Genomic DNA, 27,469 nt, shown 5'->3' with positions numbered 1-27,469 from the left:
CTGCTGCCACCCAGCAGCTCCAGAGAGTGCTTCACCTCCTGTCCTTCAATGAGTAGGTAGGGGAAGTTCCCTGATGTCCTGGCCAAATTTCTCCTAGTTACAGATACCACCTGTGTCATCCCTGAGAATAGGACACTAGCCTAGTGGGAATAACCTGGTCAAAAATGTGCAAATGAAATAAAGTAAAAATAAATAAAATATACATGAACTACAAATGCTTTGCAAGCTAGAGAAGAAATGTCTAAGAAGTCATTGAACTTATATCATTTCCTAAATGGAAGGAAGCCTACGTTTCAGCGCTCTTAACTATTAGAGGCTGTGAGATGTAAGGTTAAAGACATGATGGATCATAACGTGGAAGCATGGTCACATCTTTCTGATATTACTGGCTACCACTTTTGCACTGACAAGGAAACGGTGATCTGCCTGATGAGGGATGGTTAAACATTACCACACAAAGCACTCTGATGATGTGGCTTAGTTAAACTACCACCAAAATCTAAGAAGGGTGCATTGATCTAAGAAGGACAACATGGTATATGTAATGTTATGTGTTTTTTCAGAGTCACTATGCATCAATTAAATGCCCCAGAAGATCACTTCATTCTAACACTAAACCAATATGGTACCATAATAAGCAATCTATTGTAAACAGTGATCAGTATTATTGCTAGAGCATGTTATAGTTCTCCTAATGTTCTCTTCTGTTCTGCTCTGTATATTATAGTATAAATTCTGGACAGTCAGTAGTTATCTGTTTAGTGCTGCTGATAATTCAGTGTCATCTAGTAAACTAAAAAAACACACTACCAATTTATTCAACTTCTAAAGCACATAAGGTACTGTCTGAAATGACCAGCCACTCTAAAATACAAAAATAAAATAAATAGATAACACTGAATCTGCAGTTCAAAGTTTAAAATATTCACAGGAAGTATAATAAACAGTCTTAATACCTATGGCCATCAGAAGAGCATAACAAAATGTTTTTATTAGTTTGTAAACAGTGCATTTGAAATGCATTCAAATAACCATAGAAAATAATATGGTAATATTCACCGTCCATCCACTGAAAGAACAAGACATTTCTACGTCCAGAATATCTTATCCATGAGGGTAAATCCTGAATTGATAAATATCACCAAATATGGCTACATCCTGAGAAGCAGACAGCTGAGCAGTGGATATCATAATTATATAACAGACTTATTTAAACAAAATGCGGCTTAGCTTTTTCAAGTCCATTTTATGTAAGTGTTCTTTTTGGTCTCCCTGTGAATTACCAAGTCTTTACAGACAAGATACATTGGGGTGCACTATACATGTCATGCCTCTTTATATTTGTTTCTCTGAAAATATGGCCACAATGGGACATCTTATTTTTAACCTACTTTATATCTGGGTAATGGAAGTTACATACATTTTGTTCAGTTTTCTTCTGAGCCCAATTTTTCCCCATTAATGCATTGTAACTTTGGTCATCATCAGTTTGACAATCAGGGTCCCAGAAGAACTGAGCTGACTCATGTTTTCTTTTTTTTTTCCAGCATCCCATCCAAATAATTGCCAGTGCGCTGGTAGATTACATTTAGGTGCCATGTGTCCAGTATCTACAGTGGTTAAGGATATTTTTCTTGCATGTTCTAGCTGCATTGTCTGACATGTGTTGGATAGATAACAGACAGGCACCATTTGTCCAGTATCCACAGTGGTTAAGGATTTTTTTCTTGTATGTTCTAGCTGCATTGTCTGATGTGTGTTGGATAGATAACAGTCAGTACCATTTGTCCAGTATCCACAGTGGTTAAGGATATTTTTTCTTGAATGTTCTAGCTCCATTGTTTGACTTGTGTATTGGACATGCAGTGCAACCAACACAAGGCTCATTATTTTTTAATATTATCTCAGTATGCATGCATGCTAGGCCAACTAAACTGATTGTCCACCTGGATCCAGCTTTCTTGTTACCAGAAGATGTTTCTGTTGTGGACGGTTCATATACCTCCATGAAAATGCTCAATCCCAACCATTCCAGTGGTCTGTACTGCTTAATACCAGGTCCGCTACATAACAGAACTATAACCTATATACCAATAGTGCCAGCTTTTCATAATTTATTGTCTGAAGTTAGCAAATGTACTATCCTCCTGAAAGGAAACCTAAAATGCTACCCTAGTTTGAAGTTCTTTGAAATTAGTTCTAGCACTTTAACAGTTAATAGGCAGTTCAATTGTGAGATTAGTGGCTTACAGTCAGTGTAGTCAAGTACATTCTAGATGAAGGTCTGCTGTTCAAATATAATCAGTTTAAAGCAAAAGGCATTCTATGTGCTTTCAAAGTAAAAGTGCAGTTAATTATATTAAGCTCATAATATCCACCTGAAACCATTTAATCAAAAGCTACAATAATTAATAATGTAATCTCCAGCTGTAACCTTTTAATAGTAAACTGCAAGCAACCAAGCCTGTGACCAAATAATCAAAAACATTTGCTGCATCTATAACTGCTATCAAATGTAGAGTATTTTCTTTTCTGGCACAAAATTTAAATTCACCGATAGGACTTTGTTTTTTCAATAGTGCCCTTTTGAACATCTAATACTTTTATGACTTGAGAGCTGAAGTAAACCATCTTTATCTCTTGGATGACTAATACTTTTTGCAGCAGTTCAAATTATGGCAATTGCTTTATTTGTATTCTGAATGGAAGCTTTTTTAAGTTAAACTCTATGGGCATGCAGTTTCAGGGAGTGTTGTGCGGAAGTGAAATTATGTGGGGACGCTTTTGTCACAGCACTTAAACAGCTCCGCCCAGAGTTTGATGACATTTGGTGGGTGCTCTCATTGTTAGCAATGAAATGGCCTCTGAAAATGATGCAACTTGGTGAATGCAGTTTGTTGTAGATTCAATACCACCCGGGTTTCTATTTCTATGCTTTTCAATAAAATACTCTTATGCAAATGTGAATTCTTTTACCTAGAAGCAGAGCAATCTCAGAGTTAATTACATTATAAGTATAAAATGCAGAGGGCACAGACATCAATGTAGGGCTACAGGGTAGGGCAAAACTTCTTTGTGTTTTGATAAAGCAGTCTTGCTTTGCTTTGGAGATTAAGTTGTGGTTTTGCTTTTGCCAGTGTGGATATGGCAAAGTCATGCTTAGAAATATAACTGCCTTTGTTTATTTGTATAACCTTCAGATAACCAGATTCATTCATTGCTCTGAGACAGGCATTTCACTGTAAATTAGGAGACCTTCTCATCCATTTCCCAGTTTTTGAAAAATATAAGTGGGATTGTTTTGATATATTATTTATCTGATTTAAGATGCTACAACTGGCTAAAGGAATGCTTAGTAATTTTCATCCTGATTCACTGCTATTAGATATTGTTCTAGTGTTACTTTGGGCCAGATTCTACACAAATTTACATCTAGGGTAATGTGCAACACCAAAGTTTTAGATGTTTTATGTGTTTGCAATACCAAAAGAACCACCATATATGAAACATACAAATAAAGGAAGGTTCTAGATTACTACAGTTCTTCTTTCTGCTTTTCCCGGTTAGGGGTCGCCACAGCGGAACTCCGGTCCGCTAATGATTGGCAGTAGATTTTTACGGTTCCAAGGTGCCAGCCCGATGCTCAGCCTTCAACAAAGGCACACCCATTCATGCATGTTTTTCGAACGCACTCTACCGAGGGGAGGACATGCCGACTCCACACAGAAGAAGCTCCAATATGTATGAGTTTATAAATCTATGACCACTCAGAGTAAATGTAAGATGGAAGTTAAAATTGGCAGTCACTCTATACCAGTCTAACATTCCCAGCTACAGACACAGAAAATTTGAAAGTGAAGTGCTTTCTTTCATGGCAGCAATTGCTCTTTAGTTGATTGTTGAAGAGCTGTTGCCAACGGCTGTGTGCCCTCCAGCATAGAGACACAGAGCTGTGGGACAAAAAACAGAATGGAAATGAAGCTCTGGAGGAAGGAGAACAGCAGTATGAAAAAAGCAGTTATCCACAATATGACCACGTGCAAGTGATAAGGCAACATCTGGTACAAAGTAATGTACCAGTATGCTGAATAGGTACTGTAGTGTGATATCCCCAGTGGAACAGTCACCATGAAAATATAAACCCAAGCTACAAGGCAAGCACATAGGACGGCACAGTGGTAGCATTGTTGCCTCACACCAAGAAGTTCTCTGGTTCGATTCCTGGCTGGAGTGCCTTCTGTGTAGAGTCTGCATGTCTTCCCTGCGTTCATGTGGGTTTTTTCTGGGTATTCCGATTTCCTCCCAATACACAGACATGTGTCAAGTGTTTCCCCACAGGCCTCCACTGAAAATTGACTTAGTTCCAAGTTGGACTTTCCCAGTAAACAAATGTTAAATAAAACTAAACATAGACCAACCTATGCTGAGAGTGTTAAAAATATGCTACCTAAATGTCAAAAGCCTCCAAGATGCAGAAATTACAGTAAGTGACCCCAAAACACTCTACCACAGCAACACCCACCATGATATATTCAGCCACATCACACGGTGTCTCAAAGTCTGAGCTCATAAGGCAAACAACCTCACAATCCAATATCCTGGTCATAGGAGACTTCACTATAAAACACACTGATATCCCACTGAGCAAGGACAGGGTTACAGTCAGTTGACTATCAGAGGTCAGGATCTGCCAAATCATTCATTCACTAAAGTAACTGAACTGCTAGTACTAGTTTGACTCAGTGTAAATGACTTTTGACATAACTCCCTGGACTATATGAGGAGAGATATGATGGAGTTCTCAGATCATGTGTCCCAGGCCGGTATGAGTCTGGAATTAAACGGTATTCTACTTTCTCCAAGGATGATGTCACAGTACAAACAGAAAATAATTGGCTTAGTTGTTGATGTCATTCAAAGGGGGTACAATATTTGCCAGCCTGTAAGGATATGATTCACAGTCTGCACTGCTTTGCCAGCGAATATCTATACCTATTCCCTGTAGGCTTTTGAATACTGGCTAACACTTTACCAATTTTTAAATCTCTACAACCTCCACCAGATGCATCTCCTTTTCCAAAGACGTTGTGCGCTTTCCACTTGCTCTACATCTGAAACCTATTGCCTTTCCATTTAACCACCTCTATTCCACCTTCTGTTGAACTGAGCCCTCATGGGAACACTTTGAAAAGGTGCAGAACTGGATTCTCACTCCTACTGTGTACTACATTAGGTCTGTGCCTACTGTACTACCAATAAATATTTCAATAGTTTTGTAACTTAATGACTCGCACACTCAACGGAACTGCCCTAGAAATCCTTCCGTCCCTTTCCTGCCTCTCTTTTTCCCCCTTTCTGCCACTAGGTGGTAGTGTTTACCAGCAAGTACCCACTTCTCTAGTAGCTCCTGGAGCTGCTTTTACTAGGAGCATGCACTGCTATGCTTGACTAAGTTGTTTTCAACAATTATCTAAACAGTCACTTCAGCCTCATAAAGTGTCTACCACTATGACTGCTACTCATAAAAAGAACAACAAAGTTGAGCCTGATTTTCTGTTTCTCTCACCCCTGTACTGTTCCCTTTGGCCATATTAGAATCTCTCTGCCTTACCTGCTCAAGGACATAACTAACTGATTGTTTTTTTCTTATTTCTACTGCTTCTCCCAGCCAGGTCGGGTAGTGCATTGTGCGCAGGTTACAACTTGCATCCATTCCACCACTATGTATTTGCTATCCCTTCCCCCTCGCTATTCTACTACAAGCAGGCTGCTTTTTCCCCCTCTCATTCCAGTAGAAATCTATATGTAGGGGTCAGCTCTGACTGGTGCCATTTTTAAATCTTTACAACCTCCACCGGACGCATCTCCTTTTCCCAAGGCGTTGTGTGCTTGCCAGTAAGCAATCTCATCTAATCATTTTTGTTATTCTCATCTTACGTTAGCTGTTGCAAATGATATTTAATGCTGCTAATTACTCTATTTGTAATTTACTGAAGCCTCACAATTTTATTTAGTACACAACTGAATTTTATTTGTGTCTGCAATGCATTATATGAATGCATACCACCATTTTCCAAACTGCCTCTTCTGAATTACTATAACCTTAGTGAAAATATTGTAGTTTCCTAATCTTAGGCTTGCAAAGTTGTTCTCATATATGAAGCCCAGCAATAACTGCTACTGTTGATAATAACCAGCTGATTTGCTATGTTTTCTGAACTTGTGTTTACCTGTATTTTAAGGCCTAGGTTTAGGTATAGTTACTAAGCTACTGTTTACACAGACGATCATGGACTTCCGCTTGTGATTCTGCTGCTGCAAAAGTGTGCTATGTCCATGGTCAGTTATATTTCTGATGTTTGGAAGCATGTATCTGCATTTCTGTATGCTTGTTACCTTTCTTTAATAGTTATTGCCCTGTTTGCTTTGTAAACTGTCTCTTATTCCTCCTTTCACCACTATATACCTACCTTAAACAGCTTTCTTCTCTAGTACTGCTCATCTTACTCACCCTTCCTTACCTATCACTGTGTACTCGTAATCCCTTTTTACCTACTGCTTTGCAATTTATTCTCTATACACTGAACTCCCTTTTGCTTCTGGTGCCTTTAATAATGCTCGTTTTTTTCTTTTCTAACTGTTGTTTTTCTCTTCTTTTCAGCTTGCTCTACATCTGAAACCTATTGCCTTTCCCTTTTACCGCCTGTATTCCACCTCCTGTTGAACTTAGCCCTCGTGGGAACACTTTGAAATGGTGCAGAACTGGACGCTCACTCCTACTGTGTACTACATTAGGTGCGTGCCTACTGTACTACCAATAACTATTTCAATAGTTTTGTAAATTAGTGGCTCGCACATTCGCCGAGACTGCCCTAGAAATCTTTCCATCCCTTTCCTGCCTCTCTTTTTGCCCTCTTTCTGCCACTAGGTGGTAGTGCTTACCAGCAAGTACCCACTTCTCTAGCTCAAGTAGCTCCCGGAGCTGATTTAACTTGGAGAGTGAACTGCTGTGCTTGACTAAGTTGTTTTCAATGATTATATAAATGGTTACCTCAGCCTCATAAAGTGCTGCTTTTAGTCTTCTACAGTTATGGCAGTCTCTACCACTATAAGACCATTACTCATAAAAAGAAAAAAAAGGTGAGCCTGATTTTCTGTTGCTTTCACACCTGTACTGTTCCCTGTAGCTATATTAGAATCTCTCTGACTTACCTGTCAAGGACATACCTAACTGATTGTTTTTTTCCTCTTTCTACTGCTTCCCTCAGCCAGGCTAGCCCACTCCATTTGCCCTTGCTTTGCTTGGGCTCTCCCCATTCCCACACCCCCCCTATTTCCTTTGATTTATAGCTAACCTTACCATGCCACACCCCTGACTCCACCAATCCACACATGGCACAGCCCTCACCCCTGCCCTCTCCTCCTAACACTACAGGACTCCGTCTCTATCCTGTCTCTATCTCTGTTTCATCCCACTCCCCTCTGCCTGTCTACCCCACCATACTACCCAATATGCAGTTCCACTTCTGCATACTAACAAATACTCTTTTAATCCTGTTTCTTTCCCAAATCCACAACTACACCACTCTCCACATATACCATGTCAAACCCATCCATTCTCCAACCCTTCCCATATCTACCTCTAGCCCTCCACCCCACACCTTCTCTGACATTTGTTCACAACTGTATAATAACTCTGCCTGTCTGCTTGCCTTTTTCAAACACTTACAAACTCATTGCCCTAATTCCCCTGCATCTCGACTTCACAAGCTGGCTAACAAACTAAAACATCTTATGTTACACTTCATCACAGAAATCAAGCTGCATGCTGACATCCATCCCAACCCAGGTCCCAATAACACCCCTTCCACTACACCCACCTCAGCTTATGCTTTTCATTACTACTCATACTCCCATCCTTACCTCCCTCTCCCAAAACCCCCAAACTCTGACTGACTATTCATCAATTTCAATCTTTGTAGCATAATGAACAAAGCGACCAAATTTCAAGCCACCTTATCCACCTACTCCCCTGACATTAGAGTAATAACAGAAACCTGGCTAAAGCCTCACATCAAGGACAATGAGATTATTAGACTAGATAGATTAAACAAAGGAGGCAGTGGAGTAGCTGTACTATTTAAAGACAACCTTAAAGTCGAACAACTACAGTGCTCCCCACCAAACCTACCCAACTCTGAGACTCTAACCACACACCTTATAATAAACCCCAACAAAACAATAATTATCATAGTTTGTTACCTCCCCCCAGGCAAAAATTTACACATCATTGACGAGCTGCTTTCTTGGGCTTCCAGCAATTTCAACCAGGAAACAATTATTCTGGGTGATTTCAACCTTGATTGGCAAACCTGCACATCCAAAAACCCATCTAATTTCCTCAATCTCTACAATTTCACTCAGACCATAAATTGTCCAACTCGCATTGGCAAACATACCAATAGACAGTCTACATTAGACTGGATACTAACAAACAAACCCAACATAAGTTACACATCAGGTTGCCTCCCAGACTCTCCCGGTGACCACTTGCCTACCTTTCTATACAGAAAACATGTACACACGCACAACAATATCACCTACAAATACATCCATTACAAAAAAACTTCTCCCCCACAACTTTTAACCAAATTCTCCAACACTGCGATTGGTCCACACTTAAGTACCTTCAGCTAGACCTAGCAGTTCAATTTTACAACTCAACCTTCCTTAACATACTCAGTAAGCTAGCTCCAACTAGAAAAGTTTGCTCAAAGTCCAAGCCTCTGCCATGGTTAACCACTGAAACTAAACATTTACTCAAATAAAGGGACAGATCCTGGTCAGCTTACCAATCCACCAAAAACAGACCTAACCACACTACTTATAAACAACTACGTAATCAAGCAAAAAAACAAATCAAAGTAGACAAGCAGTCATACTTCCTAACATGCCAGCAATGACACCTTAACAACCCCCAAAAATTCTGGGAAAACATCAACTATCTCCTATGCCCTGGTCACACCTCTACCCCAACCCCATAAACAACAAACAACACTAATCCAATCGCAACTCAAATCAACTCCCACTTAAACTCCATAACCTCTCTATGAGGCAACATAGCAAATACACCCCTCACTCTTCCCACCCCTACCCTTGATAATCCTAACAATTTCTCTTTCACTTCCATTCAAACAAGCTGCATAAAATCACTCCTTGCTAAACTAAAATCCTGTTGTCTGACAGTAGATCAACATCCTAATGAATTTCTAAAAATTGCAGCCCCATCTATTGCCTACCCGATATCTATATTGATTAATCACTCAGTTGCTGAACACTATATCCCACTTCTCTGGAAAATATGAACTTCTTCTTCTTTCGGCTTTTCCCGGTTAAGGGTCGCCACAGCGGATCACCTGTCCGCTCATGATTGGCAGTGGAGTTTTACAGTGTTGAGTTGCTAGCCCAGCACCCAACCTTCCACAGAAGGCACACACACACACACACACACACACACTGACACCTAGGGCCAATTTAGAGTGTCCAATCTACCTACAGCATGTCTTTGGGATGTGGGAGGAAACCAGAGCACCCGGAGGAAACCCATGCGACCACAGGGAGGATATGCAGACTCTGCACAGAAGGCCGAGAATTGAACCAGAGAACCTCTTGCTGTGCGGCAGCAACGTTAACCACTGCATCACCTGCATCACCGTGGCCACCCCTGGAAAATATGAACTAACCTTTAAAAAACATGTCTCTTTGACATCATCCCTTTCCACAAAGGTGGTCCTTCCAAAGACCTAACCAACTTCTACCCTATAGCCATTCTTTCTTCACTAGCCAAAATCCTTAACCATTTCCTTAGTAACAATCTCTTATCCAATTCACAACATGGCTTCAGACCTAAACATAGTACTGCAACTGCTCTAATCACTTTTACCAACACCATTCAACATCTCCTAAATGAAGGCCAAGCTGTCTCCTCTATCTTTCTTCACATGTCAAAAGCCTTTGACACCATTTCCCACCAGCTTCTACTCAATAAACTCTCAACATTAAGCCTCTGCTCATCTTCTCTGTCCTGGTTCCTCAGCTATCTTTCCAGTCACCAGCAAGCGACCAAATGGGAAAACACTCATTCCCCCCTACTCCCCATCTCCATTGGTGTGCCCTAAGGTTCTATTATTGGTCCTCTCCTCTTCATCTTATTCACAAATGACCTCAGCTCTGCTGCCAATCTAGCCATCATTGTCCAATATGCTGATGATGCAATCTTCATATGCTCTGCCCCCTCTCCCCTACAACTTCAATTAAAAATGCAATTATCTTTTCAAAACATAGAAGAATACCTGTCTGAACATCAGCTTATCCTAAACCCTAATAAAACTAAATTAACAATCTTCAAACATAAAAAATCCAAACAATGTCAAACCTCTTTGTCAATCCTCTCTTCAAACGGAACCAAAATTGAACCCACAACCCATACTAACTCCTAGGTATCACTATTGATGAGAATCTAACTTTTGAAAAACATGTCTCTTTGACAATCAAAAAAGTGCACATCAAGCTTGGCACCTTATACAGGGCCAGCCCATATCTTACCCACAATGCCAGGCTTTTCACTGCCCAATCTCACCATCTGTTTTCCCTCCTCTATGGATCTCATATTTTCACTAACCTTCGAAAGACTGACCTAAATCATCTAGAATCTTGTTATAACAAAATTGCCAAGTTTGCCACTAATGCCTCACACAGGACTCACCACTGTACTGTACTTTCTCAGCTAAACTGGCTAGAACTCTCAAACCTTTTAGCTCTCAACCAACTTACTTTGACCCACAAATTAACTTATTCACTCCAGTGGAGCTCAGGAAGTTTGCCCTGCAACTTCCAATGTGCGGACCCTAAACCTTTTGATAGAATCAAATTATGTCCTCACATTTCAAACAAATGTTCATATCTCTGGAACCATAGGAGTTATGAAAGAAGTATAAACGACAAACCCTTCACCACAAATGATTTTTATAGTGGTAGTATTCTTTAGGTTCTAGGTCTTAAACTGAATTTATGTCACAGTAAACACAATTGCGTTTGTAATATTTTGTAAACAACTTACAATAGCTCAGCAATCATTCAAGTTAAACACATACTGTTAGCAGCATTTTGTTCATCTAGCTGGGAGGTTTCATATGAGGCTAAGGAGTTCTGCCTGTGCTACGTGGTTGTTGAGATATAATTTTCAAATTTTTCTAAATATCTGTATAAACGAATATCATAAAAACAACATTTAGTATCTCTTCACCTGCTCTAGACAGAGGTCAAATATTAATGCAGGTGAGTTTGCCATTGTGTAACCTTTAAGATGAAGTATTTTAAAACCTTGTATGTAGTGTGGTTTTGGAACTATTGATGTAAATATGAACAAGCAATATTTGATGGCCGGAGGCATCAGTAGGAGTTAACTGCAGATGCACCTAGAGGCGTCACTTGAATGTAATGAGTTTTAATCCACCAACACACAAACTGTCCTGCTCTATCCAATCTTTTCCAGCCTAGTCACAATCCCAGGCCCATCAGATCTCCACTAAACTTATGCTGAAGGTCACCCACTCCTGCAACTATCATGGTGACAGTCTCTACTCCAACAAAATTACCAAACTCTGGAAAACCCTCCCTCAAACCATCACTAAAAACCCACATCCTTATGAGTTCAAACAACTACTGCATATCTGCCTAGCTACTCATTGACTCTGCTCCTGTCATACTCCACGCTAACTACTCTTTTCCTATCCCTCCCATTTCCACTCTACAAAAGTCTACATCCTCTTATCATAATTTTTCTCCCCTGATCCACCTCTTAAAAAAAGTGTTGACACCCCTGAGAATACTCCATATCTAAAGGTGTATTTTGTTTGACTTTGCAATATTCAACCCACTATTTTCATGTGTAACATTCTATGTAAGTAATATGTTTTTGTATTCTACCATCATTTTTCATGCTCTGTAAATAAGCTTGGAACCTAATTTGTGTGTTTTGATGTTCATATGTAAATAGTCATATGTATATTTGTACTGTTTGAGCTCTCATATGATTGAATTACCATTATTTGATATATTTCTATATATATATTTTTCGAAGGTTTTTGATACTACATATTTAACCATTCCTACATCATCATATATGTGTATCACTAGGTTTACCTTCATCATAATCTTTATTAAGTTTACTTTGCATTTATTAAGTTACTATATGTGAATAAATAAATATATATATAACAGTCTTATATAAACAACCATATTTATTTACATTAGATATTTACTAATGTTTATTTACTTCAATTATACCTCATTGATTTGTTTAAATTTAAATCTAATTTACTTTGTTTCATTATGTGCACTAGTCTGCTAGTCTGTATTTATTAGGAGTTTTTATTAGGAGTATTTATTGTGCTTTTCTATATCTCTATATATACACGATGGGTCATTCATGCAGTTATTTATCCATTCAGTCTTTTATCTATTCACTCGCTGCAAGCATTATGCTGCAGTTTTGAACATTAGCTGGAAAACTGTTTGCAAACTATTTTTTCTACCTCAGAATTTTGAGTCTTTTCCAAGTCTATGCACCAACTTAAAGTTTTTAACTAATTAATTACTTAATTGACAAATTGCACAATTCATTGGTTTTAATTTGGTGCCTTTTTCTTACCTATTTGTATAAATAGATGTGCTAGAAATGTTATTTGTACTGTCTGATGAAGCGTAGTGGTGACTACGCGAAAGCGCTTACCTATTAAAGTTGTTTTGTGTCTACACACTGGATTCGTTATTACAAAAGGAAAGGAACTGTTTTTGCTTTGTTGACTGGATCATGCTGATTCTTCATGAACTTTGAGTTGTTATTGACTGCGCCAAGTGTTTTTACCATTCCGTGGTGAGAGAGCCTGGTCATTATCATCATATATTTGTACTGTGTTTGGTATTGTAGTGTACTATTTTTCTTGAGCTTTTCTCCCTGTGCCTCTGCTGAAAATGGGCTCCTGGCCCAGTCGGACTTTTCCCAGTTAACAAATGTGATAAATAAATAAATACCCCATATTGTCTTTTTTTAGTCTTTGCCATTTTGAAAAATAATCCATCATCGCTAAACCAACACAGTATAATCTAAATGGTGATACTGCTCAATGCCAGCAGTCTAAACAAAAACTCCATTACTTGTAAGATCTCCTCATTCTGAAGAATATAGATGTTTGTGTAATTATTGAGACATTCAGTGTAATACATATACAAGCTATAATGTCCTCCACACATTCAGACCAGCTACTGCACAGGAAGGGACAAAGGACAAGATGTCTATATTTATATCTAAAACATATTCATCTTAAGGATAGTCGAGCAACGTAGTGAACTTGAACTTGTTAATGCACAGCTCTCCATAATCAAAGTTCCACACCATGTCTTTGAAAGTCAAACGACCCCCGCCCCATGACCCAGGAAGCCCAGACCTCATACTCAAATCAAATGGAATACTCTCTATTCAACCAAATACCATACTCATGAGTGACTTTAACTACCCCACTATAAACTTAGAATCATACATGACCCCACACTTGAAGGCCCAAAGATTCCTGGACTTTGTCAACACAAATGCTCAGGACCAGCTAGCCTGTATGCCCAATATGGGTGCCAGCATCCTTGAGCTAGTCCTCACCAATACATAGAAATGTTTCCCCTCCAGAGTGTAATAAATCCACTAGTCAGGTCAGACCATAAAGCTGTCTCTTTCAAAATAAAAATAAAGCCTGGGACACCAGCTAACCCTGGAAATTGCAGGAATTATTCTAAGGTAAACTTCCTACTTTTGAGTGACACATTGGGAAAATGTCAAGCCCCACCCCAAGCCCAGGGAATACTGCTACAAATGCAGAGCCATTAAAAAAGATATACACTCATATATACAGCTACACAGAAGCAGCAGTACCTACCAGAAATAATCACAGGACAAACTCAAAAAGCAAGTCACCCTAGAAGAATCACAAGATAAATGGATTGGATAACAAAAAGAAGAAAATTATGTCCAAAAATAGGAAAGGCAATGCCTAGGAAGGTAAAAACTTTCTCATCAAACTTAATACACAGATCAATAAACTAAATTTATCAAAGCCAAATTTGAGATACACGTAGCCTCCCAGGCTTAGGGCAGTCACAAGGCATTCTTCAGCTCTGTCTGCAACCTCAAGGGGAATACACATTAATCTGATGAACTAATTGCAATTAGAGCCATTTACACTGAGCTATAGGATATAGTAGACCTACTGGCTGATAAATTCAGCTCAGATTTCACTTTGCCAACTATAATTTCCCCAGCTATCACTTGGGACAGGTCCTAAATGCACCCTTCAAAGCCAAAAATACTGCATCAATGGGACCTGATAATATCCCAGAATGACTCCTTAATAATATGAAATATGAACTATTAGGCCCACTAGAAGCATTATTTAACAATAACCTCCAAGCAGGTTTCATGCCAAATGAATGGAGGACTGCAACAGTTATCTCTCTCTGCTCAAGGGCGGATCATCCACTGACCCAGGAAACTATTAGCCCATACGCCTGTCTAGTCTAATATGTAAAGTCATAAAAAGAATACTCATGGAAGTGATAAATAACAGCATAAGAAACCTTCAGACATTGGATGTAACTAAGTCTGGTTTTGTCAGGAGCAGGTCATGCATACTCATCCTGGTAGATTTCTTTAAGAAGGTTACAAAAGCAATAGAGAGGTGCAAATCAATGCATACTGCCTACCTTGATCTGGCCAAGGTACTCAACACAAAACTGCACTTGGGCAGTGTAGGCAAGCTCACTAAATTATATATAATGCCATACATCGCTTGCTAGATAGCCAGCTGACTCACAGATAGGGATAAAGAAGTTAAGATAAGGAGTCTTACTCCACAAAAAGGCCCGTCACTAGTGGAGTATCTCAGGGCTTAATGCTGGAGTCGCTCCTGTTTGATATCTACTCTCTGAAGTCAAGGCTAATGTTAAAGGCCTCTGGCTGACCATGTTTGCAGATGATTGTAAACTAGGTGCAATCATAATAAAAAAAACAGGTGAATCCCATGACATAAATACCCAGCAGGAAGACCTGACACAGACTAATAACTGGTGTCATAGTCATTGTGTGAATCTCTTTACCTAGAAGTGTATAATAGTATATTTTGGTAAGATGGCCATCCCTCCAAACTACAACATTGATAATTCATACATAAGAGTTGACCCAGTGGTCAGGGATAAGGGAAAACATGTAGACAGTGAATTGGTCTTTGGCCATCATGCCGCTGGAGTAAGGAAATCATTCTATGTTGCACAACTTACAAGCAAGGGTATGACATCTGGGTCCAAAAGTGTTATTGTGTCATTGTACTTGACCCTCATTAGACAAAACGTGGAATACAATGCCCCCTTTGGTATGTACCTGACCAGGCATGTACAACAACTGGAGTGTCTACAGAGGTTACCACAAAAAATAATACATAGTGTACAAAACAAGTTCTATGTGGGTCACATCAAAACTTTACCCTTATATTCAGTCTCTCACAGGCTGCTATGATGTGACCTATGCTTGAAATACAAAGCACTCTCTGATCCAGCATTAATGGACCTGTTGCACATGTAGAAAATTGGCATCAGAAATACCCATACCAGTGACCTAAACCACATACATAAATATTAGGCTATCAGTCTGCAGAATATTACAAACTAAGCCATGCCAATTATCAGAGATCAGAACCAAGCCATGTACCTTGTATTCTTGTATATGTGGGATGAAGATTTTAACCATTATGTCAACTCCCCTCATTTGCAACATAAATAAGACATGCTGGAGGGACAGGTGTGTGTCTCAGAGACTATCCTTTCTCTGGAGCAGGCTTCTCATCCATGTGAAGCAGAGTTCTTCCATGCACTTATTCAATTGTAATGTAGATAAATGAATGAGAAATTGTAAATCTATCCCTGATCTGACAGTTATGTCTCTGTTAGAGAGAGTGGAAACTTCTAGATGCTGCACAAATTCTATATACCCCACCCCAACACACAAACCTACATTCAGGTCAAAACTAAGGGGTTGTGGCTGACCAAGTATGCAGACGACTGCAAACTGGGTGCTATGACTGAATCCCCAAATGATGTCAGTATACTCCAGGAGGGTCTTACACAAATCAGCGACTGGTGTCTTAGTCATGTCCTCAAATTAAATGCTATGAAATGCATTACCATTCTCTTTGGCACAAACAATGTCCCTTCACACTATCAAATCAACAACAATAGGACCGGGAATCACAAGTTGACTGCAACCTTAACTTCGACCACCATGTGTCTTCTGTAGTAAGAAAGGCTTTCTACATAGCACACTTGATTAGAAAAAGGCATTGCCTCAAGTGGAAAAGAGGTTATAACCCCTCTCTACTTGGCACTAATCTGGCCCATAATTGAGTATAACACCCCTTTTGGCATGTTGCATGCAAACCACCTGCAACAATTGGAGAGATTTCAGAAGTTTCTAACTAGATACCAAACAAATAGAAATTGAGGAGAACACATTAAAGATCTGCGTTCCAGACAGCCACAGTAAAATCCTTTGAGAAAAAGTCCAGTGCAGATCAACACTCTTTAAAGCACTTTAATAAAATGTAGTTAAAACCATAAAACCTTAAAAGTGAGACAATACATAGATCCAGTGATGAGTGCTTTCGGACTCCTGCCCTTCATCAGATAATTTACAACTGTTCCCAATTCTGCTTTTAACTAGATAACAACCAACCACATTTCAGTATTGTACCCGCCTATTTTTTAGAGCAGGTTTCATAGGGATATACTTATTAATCCCTAGATACCTATGTGCCTGAAGCTCTATTATCCACTTTGTTTCCTCTCTTTCAGTGTAGTTTTTTTATATCTCCCCCTCTAAAACTCTTGTATACAATCCAAATCACCCTAAATTTAAATTGATGCCCCTCATTTTCTTTTACATGTCTGTACAGAGTATTATATTGATTCTTGGTTCTATTTGAAGATAAGTGTTGTAGGATCTTAACTTTAAACATATTATTTGTTTTTCCTACATAGAAACAGGAACACTGCTGACATTCACCTAAATAAACAATATCTGTGGTCCTGCAAGTGGCTTTTTCCTTAAAGTCAAACTTTCTTCCTGTAACCAGGTGTCTAAATTTAGTATCTTTATTAATAAACCTGCATGCTTTGCATGAACCACATGATCTTGTACCTTCCTTGGTGATAAAATATTTACCATTATTCCTTTCATGCCCCAGGATATACTTAAGGTTCTTATTCCTTCTAAACTCAAAACTGGGTTGTTCTCCTACAATTCCCGAGTGTCTGTTATCCATCTTCAGGATATTCCAATTCTTCCTTATTATATCACATACACCGCAAATATTATTACTGTGTGTGAATATCATTCTAGTAGTTGGCATTGTATGTCCTATATTGTTATTGCTAACTGCCTCGTTACCCCTTTGATTACTTCTTAGCAGTGGGCCCATCTTCCCTCTTCTATATTCTCCTTTGTGACTAAACTCATCACTAATTAACTTACTTTTATAACCCCTATTTAAAAAAATGTTCCTCTAATTTTTCTAACTCATCTTCAAATACTGTCTCTTCCATGCAGACCCTAGAACCTCTACTGATCTGCACCTTCACTATATTCCTGAAGGTGAATCTTAGACGCAGACTATCATATATTAACAAACTATTTTTCCAACAATCCTTTCTATATAATGCTGTCTTAAAACGTTCACTATCCTGCATTATTCTTACATCTAGAAAATCAGTCTCTTTTCTGGAATATGTAGCTGTAAACCGAAAAAATGTTGTAGTTTCCTCTAAATATGTTACAAATTGCAAAAGCTCCCTCTCATCACCCTGCCATAAAATAAAAACATCATCTACAAAATGCCTGTATAGGGAAATATTTCTTCTCCCCGTGTTACTTTCATTTAACACAAATTGTCTTTCCCAATAGGAGAGAACTAAATTAGTATACGTATTTGCACAAGGGGTGCCCATGGCTACCCCCTGTGTTTGTTTATATACTTGATTTAAACAAAGAAATACATTATTTCCCAATACCAAGTCTAACATTTGAGCTATTAAATTTAATATTCTATCGTCTGTTGTTCCTAAATTCCTTAGTAATGTACATAGCGCCTTTACTCCATATTCATTCTCAATAACTGTAAAAAGGTTATTTATATCCAATGTCACCATGACATACTCTCTTCTTGTTTCTTTCTGCTCCTCTTCTTGCTCAAAGCCTCCCAAAGTGGTTAGGAAATGGCTGGTATCCTTCAGTATTTCTTCTACTTTCCCTATCCATGGCCTTACAGTGTATTCAAACCATATAGAGATGTTTTCAGTAACCCACCCCCTCCCTGACACTATAGGTCTGAGGGGCGGATTTCTCAAATCCTTGTATATTTTGGGCAGGGCTTTGAATAAGGGAATGGTCAGGTATTCGATCCAAAGAAAGTTACATAAATCTTCATGTATTAACCCTGTTTTGTTATGGACTTTCAAAATATCCTTTACATCTTTCACTATATGATGTACTGACAATGGAGAAATGGGGGTATAGGTATCACTATCGGACAACAGCCGTCCCAATTTTTCATAATATTCATCCTTGTTCATAATAATCACCCATCCTCCCTTGTCAGCCTGTTTTATTATCAATTTCGTGTTCCTTTGCAAATTATTTAAAGCCTGTCTCTGTGCCAGTGTTAAATTATTAATTTTTTTGCTTTTATCTTCCTTTAAATATGCCAAAACATCATTTTCACAACTTCTAAGAAATGTTTGCAATGTAGTGTTAAATGGAGGTACAAAACTACTAGGTTGTCTCAGTGCATGTTGCTGTGGTTGGTTGTTACCATAAATCTGTCTCAACATAATATTTCTAGCAAAAAACATCAAATCCATAACAATTTCACTAAAGCTACTTTCCTTACTGGGAACAAAAGTCATACCTTTGTTTAATACATATAACTCATCATCACTGAGAATATAGTCAGACAAGTTATAAACATATATGCGCAAATACATATGCTAATTTAGTTCTCTCCTATTGGGAATGACAATTTGTGTTAAATGAAAGTAACATGTGGAGAAGAAATATTTCCCTATATAGGCGTTTTGTAGATGATGTTTTTATTTTATGGCAGGGTGATGAGAGGGAGCTTTTACAATTTGTAACATATTTAGAGGAAACTACAAATTTTTTTCAGTTTACAGCTACTTATTCCAGAAAAGAGATTGATTTTCTAGATGTAAGAATAATGCAGGACAGTGCAGATTTTAAGACAGCATTATATAGAAAGGATTGTTGGAGAAATAAGATCTGAATTAATGCTGCTTATCATGATTACTGACTAAGAACTCTAAGTTTCATTGCGAGTGAATGTTAATGTCTTTGTCTGTGCTGGCTGCTTAAACTAATCTTGCTCTGACTTATCTTGACTGTACCTAACTAAATTATTCCTTTTCTAGGTCTCTGCCCCAAGTTACCCTCTGAATCAGACTACTCCACTCAGAAAATCCTATATCTGACCAGCAACCAAGCGTGGAAGGCTAAGACTGTCAGCCCAATTACATCTGATATACGCTAAGGGTAATTTTGACATCTTGTTTCCTGTGCGCTTTATCTCAGTCCAACTGGGTCCAAATGCACTAAAAATCTTCCCCTACTCTATCATAATTAGGGACTTGCCTAATATATTGGGTTATTAAGCCCTAAAACTTTAAATTCATCTCTAGCGCTGTGAAACTAGCTATATAGAGAGAGTGGCTTACCTGTTAAAGAAAGATACAGTAGTCAGCTTAAAGGGCTTGGCGTACTCTATATCTGTAAGCTGTGCTGCATAAATTCACATATAAAGTATAAATCTGTGGCAGTCAAATTCAAGTGGCTTACGCTGTCAAACCAGATACATACTGTGTGAATCTAACACTAAGTGACATCGGCCAGTGAGAAATCTACCCACTAAATAGTGCTTTTAAAGTTTAAAAGTATACGCCATTTTAAAGCTACATACCTGAAACAAGCTAGCCCTAGTAACAGTGTTAGCCGGGCTCACTTTGCTCCCCGCCCTGCCCCCATATCCCACTCGCCCCCAGTATAGTTACATTTATTTACATCAAACCCCTCCCTATTCCTTTCCTACCCAATCACTACTCCCCAGGCCACTGACTTCATCCTCCTGCTTAACAACCCTCCCCACTCTTCACTCACCCTGATTCCATCACTTCACCGATTCCTACAACTGCAACTTACTAACTATACAAGTCCATAACCTCTTGCTTACAATTAAATTATCTACTATTCATCTTGAATCTAAACTTTAATCCAAATTATTTTACTTTATTAGAAATGACTCTCTCACTTTCACTGACTTTCCTTATCTCTTCTATAAGTATTCCTCTCCTAATAACTATCGTCAATGCCACCTCCTACTCCTCTTACAAACTACCCTCCTCCTTCTCCCCCCCTAACTCTTCTACTCTCCCCCTTCCTCACCCAATCACTTATCACTTTCACAACATATCCTCCTCTCTTGTTCAACCTAACCCACTTCATTATTTTAAATGAAAACTCCTACCCTCTTCAATAAAGCTCCATACACCCAAAGTGAAATTGTTCTTCCTACTAACTAAAAGTTGCATACCAAAATTCCTGCTCCTTCCTTCGCTAGCCCTAGCTGGGGACATTCACCCCAACCCCGGACCCAAGACTAGTACCAATCTTGCTTCCTCTACCTCTCCAAATAGTAGCAACCATAAATACCTCAAGCTAATTACAATTAACACCCAGAGTGCAAAAAACAAAATAGCACTCTTCCATGCTTGGCTAAATCAAACTTCCCCAGATATAGTAGCTGTCTCAGAGACTTGGCTAAAATCCCATATTACTGACTTCGAGATTCTACCCCCTGGTTTTAAAGCTCTCAGATGTGATCGCCAAAACAAAAAAGGAGGAGGAGTAGCCTTAATCTATAATAGCCTACTGAACCTCTGTCCTTGCCAGAACCCTATTCCGCAGTTCAACAATGCTGAAGTAGTCATTGGAATTCTCAAAATGAATAATTATAAAAGTATTTGTGTCATGGTCATCTATATCCCGCCTGGAAACAATACTACCACTCTTGAAAACATTCTTTTATGGGCCTCAACTAACATTAAACTTGAGACATACATATTAGGTGACGTGAACATTGACTGGAATAGAATCAATAATAACAATCCCTCCCTGTCTATAATTTTTTTTTTAATTTCACTCAACTAACAAATGGCATTACCAGATCTAATAGAAATAACCCCCCGGGGTCCACTCTGGACTGGATCTTAGTCTCCCATCCTAATAAGATCTCTCTCTCTCTGATATATTACCAGATTCCATGAGTGACCATCTCCCCGACTTCATTCACCGAGCTACCCACTCCTCCCCTCACCAACCTCACTATACCCACAGTCGTAATCTTACAAATTTTAATCCCTCTATATTCTCTGAAACACTTAAATCAACAAATTGGGACAAACTAAAAACTCTTCCACTTGATAAGGCCTTAGACTGCTTCAACACAACCTTCCTAGACATCCTAAACTCCCAAGCACCACCTAGAACAAAACGAATAAAACCTAATTCTGCCCCATGGCTAACAAAGGACACCAAAACACTTATGATACAAAGAGTCAAGATCTGGAAACTTCACAACAAAAATAAACATCCTGCGACCCTTCTTAAATATAAGCAACTCCGCAATCTTACCAAAAAACTTATTACAAAAGATAAAAAAATGCTATTACACTAAACTTCAGTCTATCCACTCCAAAAATCCAAAACAATTCTGGAACTCCATTAACTTTCTTTTGCACCCTGGTTCCAAAACCAGTCCCTGTCCTGACAACAATAAAACTGATACAGAAATTGCCACCCTTTTTAACTCCTTCTTTACCAACTCTATAGCTGAACTCACTAAGACCTTCCCTAACCACATCTCCTCCTCTCCACTCAATCCCATCTCCCCTTCCACTCCTCTACCCTCCACTCCCAATCCCACCCCTCTTTTTCCTTAAAACCTGTCTCAACTTCCTACATCAAAATGCTCCTCTCCAGACTTAAACCTTGCTCCAATGCCCCCGATAACATTCCCTCACACTTCCTAAAGCTTGCCGCAAATGGTATTGCCATCCCCATCAGCATTCTTATTAATAGATCCATACAGGAATCTTATGTCCCCAAATTGTGGCATGCCACCTTTATACTACCCCTCCATAAAGGAGGCAAAAATAACAGCATCTCTAACTTCCGACCAATAGCCATTCTTTCCCCAATCTCAAAAATCCTTGAAAAATGTGCCCTACCTCATCAACAATCATCTTCTCACCCTTACCCAACATGGCTTCCGTCCTGGCCATAGTACAATAACTGCTCTCCATTCTTTTTTAGACACAGTAAACTATGCTTGTGACTCTGGCGAAATTGTTTCCACTGTCCTTCTGGATTTATCCAAGGCATTTGACACTATCTCCAATACCCTCCTTCTGAATCACCTATCTAACCTCAATCTCTCTCAAAACTCCCTTACATGGTTCCATAGTTATCTTTCTGACAGATCTCAGGCTGTTAAATGGCAAACCGGTACCTCAACCTTTCTACCTACCCCAACCGGGGTTCCGCAGGGGTCCATACTTGGACCAATGCTCTTTAATGTATTTATCAATGATTTTCACACTGCAATTCCAAACACCAAAATAGTGCAATATGCGGACAACTCCACTTTAGCCTGCTCTGCTCCCAGCCTTCCTAAGCTTCAGACAAAAACTCAATTGGCCTTTACTACCACTGAGAACTGGATGTTTCAAAACATCTTTCCCTTAATGCTAATAAATCCAAAATTCTTCTTTCCTCTCCCTCTAAAACACTCTCATTGACAAGCAATCCTTCAATAGCATCAGCCATGCCAACTCCACTATAGAAGTAGCCCCCTTTGCTAAACTTCTTGGGGTTACCATTGATGAACACCTGACATTCAATATGCATGTCCAAGTAAATATTAAAAAAACTCATAAGAAGCTTGGTATGCTATACAGAAACGCTCTCTTTCTCTCTCTGTCCACATGGCAAACACTTGCCTCTACCTACTTACTACCATCACTATTGTACAGTGCCCCACTTCTAACCAATCTTTTTGCTACCCTCTCCTCAAAACTAGAAATCTGTCACAACAAAATCGCTAAATTCGCTACTAATTCTAAACACTCCATCCACCATTGCACCTCTCTCCACATGCTAAATTGGCTAGAGCTTTCTAACTATCTTGACTACCTTCAACTTATTACAGCCCACAAACTAATCTTTAAACCTACTGCATGCCCTGCTCTAACTAATATCCTACCAGTCTACACTCCACTCAGACCCCTAAGATCTGCCCAACAAAATCTACTTTCTGTTTACAAACCAAAACGTCCCCCTGGCCAGTTTCTTCTATCCTACTCATTAGCCAAAAAATGGAACTCTCTTCCACCCCTGCTAAGAATCAGCACAAATTCTGAACACTTCAAATCCCAGCTCCATTCCCACCTCTCCCAAATCCGGAAATGTAATTGCACTCTTCCTACCTAATTCCATATACCGTCACCCCTACATGTTCTTCCTTATGCACCTTTACTCTTGCTGCTTATCGACAGCTGCCCCTCTCTGCATCAAACGTATAAGTCCAAACCTTGAATTGATTATCATGTAAATAACTGTATATAGCTTTCTATCACTACTCTCTGCTAATGGCTTTCTTACTATGTATATATACTATGAACTGCTCTCACGTTTTTTTTTCCTTTTCTTCTTCTCCTTTGCACCATTCAGTTTTGTTACTCCTTATTATATAAAAACACTTGTTATTCAAAATGTATAATTCTATGTTTAACTGTATAAATGTAAAACTCTATGCTTGTTTTTGTTGTATATCACATGGAGCTTTTCTCCCAGGGCCTCCACTGAAAACGGGCCTTTTGGGCCTAGTGGACCTCCCCGGTTATCAAACTGGAAATAAATAAATAAATAAATAATAAATAGTTTAATAACCTATGATAGTATGCATTCGAGATTCACCTTCAGGAATACAGTGAAGGGGTAGATCAGTAGAGTTTCTAGGGTCTGCACAGAGGAGACAGTATTTGAAGCTGAGTTAAAAAAATTAGAGGAACATTTTTTAAATAGGCGTTATAAAAGTAAGTTAATTAGTGATGAATTTAGTCACAAAGAAGAATATAGAAGAGAGAAGATAGGCCCACTGCTAAGAAGTAATCAAAGGGGTAATGAGGCAGTTAGCAACAACAATATAGGACCTTTTGCATATTTGTGGAACTCTCTTCAGAGCTAATGGGAAAATATATGCACTCACTGGCATGCTGGAGCAAAGCATCCAGGAATTGATGAAGGATCCTGGATGCAATGCCTGTGACACCCCCAGCATGTCCCCTGCTGGTCTCTGAAATGTACCTGTAGCTAAGATTCTAAGGGGTGCACATACCTTCATTTCCACTGGGATGGGTCCCCCTCAGTTGGCACTGGCTATGAGTTGAGGGTGGTAGAGGTTGCAGAGTTCCTGTAGTGTGTCCCTGTCCACCCGGTAGCACTCTACAATTTCCATGTCATGTAAGTTGTGATAAGTTAAACGTGGCCTGAAAACTCTTCTCATTCTTGGCCTAGATGTATTGGCAGCAGCAGCAGCAGCAGCATTAGCTTCTGCATCTAGCACATACAAATGGATTAAAGCAGCAGCAGTCCCTACTGTCTGTGTAGCTTTTACGTGTCTGTACTCCAAAAGTTTTGACATCTGCAGGAAAAACCAGTATGGAGTCTATATGGATGCTTTATAGCTTGTTGGATAGTTCCACCATGTTGGATTGGTTGATTAGCATGCAATTCAGCTGCTTATGCTGTAATTAGCATTTATGAAGCACAGACAAAGACAGATGCAATGCATTAATAATCTACACCATTATAAAAAGGCAAACGTGTAGCTAGCCAAACTGAAGGCGAGGAGAGTTGTGTATGTTTGGAAGACTGCAAAAAATGTTTTTTTCAGGATATTTCTATACAGAGGAGTACTAAACTTTAGCAGGTATGCTCCAATTTTTGTCACCTGCATACTGCACATGCTGGAATGTTTTTAAGAATAATGTGAAGCAAAGGCTTTTGCACTTTTATGTGCATGCATTAGTTAGAAGAGTACTGATGGCATGGGCATGTTTGTCAAGCCATTTCAAAGGTACACGTGATTGACAATGCATGAAAATGGAATGCTGTGTGATAAATATGTACAAATGTTTCAAGGACATGTCCTTTGATAGCACTTTTAGCATTTCAAACATGTTGTATTAGCAAAATGGGTTTTTTGCCTGTTCTTTTGTGGGGAGCTGTGCAATGCATATGTACAAATGTTTCAGGAACAGGTTGACTGAAACACTTTTAGCATTGCAAAGATTTTTTTTCAGCAAAATGGGTCATTCACGTGTTCTTTTTTGTGGGGGCAAAGATGAGTTATTGTTATAGCATGAAGAAGAATGGACTGTTCTTTTCATGAGGGGAGCAAGGGTGAGCTACTGTTATGGCACAAACAAGGATATATTGCTCTTGTTACTCTCCTTGTGTTGTATTTCACATCTGTAGACTGCTTTATGTTTCTCCAGTGGGTGATACTAACAGGCTACCTTTTCTGTTTCATCTGAAAACATTTAGTTATGTGATACTTATGTGCATTACACTTCTCTTGTCTTTTAGGACACCTACAAGTATGCCACTCAGGTGTGTCAATTCACATAGACACCCCTTCACCGATGGGGAAAATCAAGTAATTGTGGATGGGTTTTGTCAACATGGTGCTGGTGCTTTTCTCCTGGAAAGGAAATGGGGAGATATGGCATGTTGGCTGCAAATATGGTAGCAAATCATGCTGAATGTGAATGCTGTGGGTGGCCACAGCAGAACATATGAACAGCTGCGCCACAGGGCAACTGACATGATCACTACTGCCTGCAAGTGAGCAGCTGCAGTGGGCCATATCCAAATGGCTACTGGGAAGGGCCTGCTAGGGAACTCTCACTAACCCCCAATGAACAGTTCCTGGCCAAAATAAGAGATCCAAACAGCTCCCAGGAGAGTGCAGGACAGCATGTACTAGATGTGGGTGCAGCACCTTCTGAAACAGCAAACACATACTGGGAGGAGCTTCCAGGTAGGTTTTGTTATCTGAACAGTTGAACGTTGTTGTAGAGTAAAACAATTGAAATGAATAAGATAATTCTGTGTCACATCTTTTCTTTGGGGGGAAGGATTAAAGACTGCTACAATTATAAGCTTTGGTTGGAGTTGTGAGCCATGCACTTGTTGAAATTAAACTTAATGTGCATATAAAGGGGTAAATGTATTACCCCCTATGTTACTGTTTATTGTGATGATGTTGCCCTTACTTCTTGTTTAACTTTTTCCAGGACCAACTGGACTTCAGAGGAGTATCTCATCTGCAGATGGCAAAGCAAGCATTTTTATGTCAGTACTGCTGAGCAATTTAAAGAAATATTGTAATGTGTGATATTTGATCTCAAGCCTGTTGTGTGTACTGCAGTACTGTCTGTAATATTGGCACAACTGTTAGTTTGTTAGCATATATTGAACTATAGTAGTCCAAGTATTAATTTATTCCTATGTTTCTTGCTTTTTATCACAGGATATTATAACAGTGGGAGTGTGGACCCTGAGCCAACTGATGTCAGTGTATCAGCAGACACTTGTGATTATGGTAGCCAAAAGGTGGCACAATCATGGGGGTGCAGAAGGTGAATCTGACACTGAGGTTGTCATACAGCCAACCCCTGCATTTCCAATAGACACAGCTAGTAGGCCTACGCCTGCCCAGTACAGTGAGCCCACAGATATTAGACAGGTGGAAGGAAAGGATATTGATCAGGGAAACGTAGATACTGCAGCCCCATTCCCTGTTGAGTCTAGCTGTAGCCAAAGTGTGGATAAGGTGCCATACAGGAGGATTGATAGTGGTGCTCAGAGGGGTCCTGCTGTCCCTCCTCCAGCTGGCGCAGGTGTCAGTTACCATGCCACTCAATGTATGTTTAGGGCCATCATGGAGGCACAAGCACATTCCCACAGGTGCTCCAGACAAATGCTCAGGGTTGTGGATGTGGCACAGTCTGAAATGCATGACTGCCATATCTTCCATGCATGACTCACACCTGTCCAACAGACCAAGATGTAGAGCTAGCACAGATCTTGGCTGTGTGCATACAGACACTCAACACCAAAATCACCTGGAGGACCCCTATAGACACACACACAACAGTTACTCATTTTGCCTCACTAGCC

Source organism: Protopterus annectens, chromosome 2.part2 (genome assembly GCF_019279795.1).
Source record: "Protopterus annectens isolate FY-2018-M chromosome 2.part2, PAN1.0, whole genome shotgun sequence".
NCBI classification, from domain to species: domain Eukaryota; kingdom Metazoa; phylum Chordata; order Ceratodontiformes; family Protopteridae; genus Protopterus; species Protopterus annectens.
The sequence above is the reverse complement of the archived record's forward strand: the minus strand, read 5'-3'. Positions refer to the sequence as shown.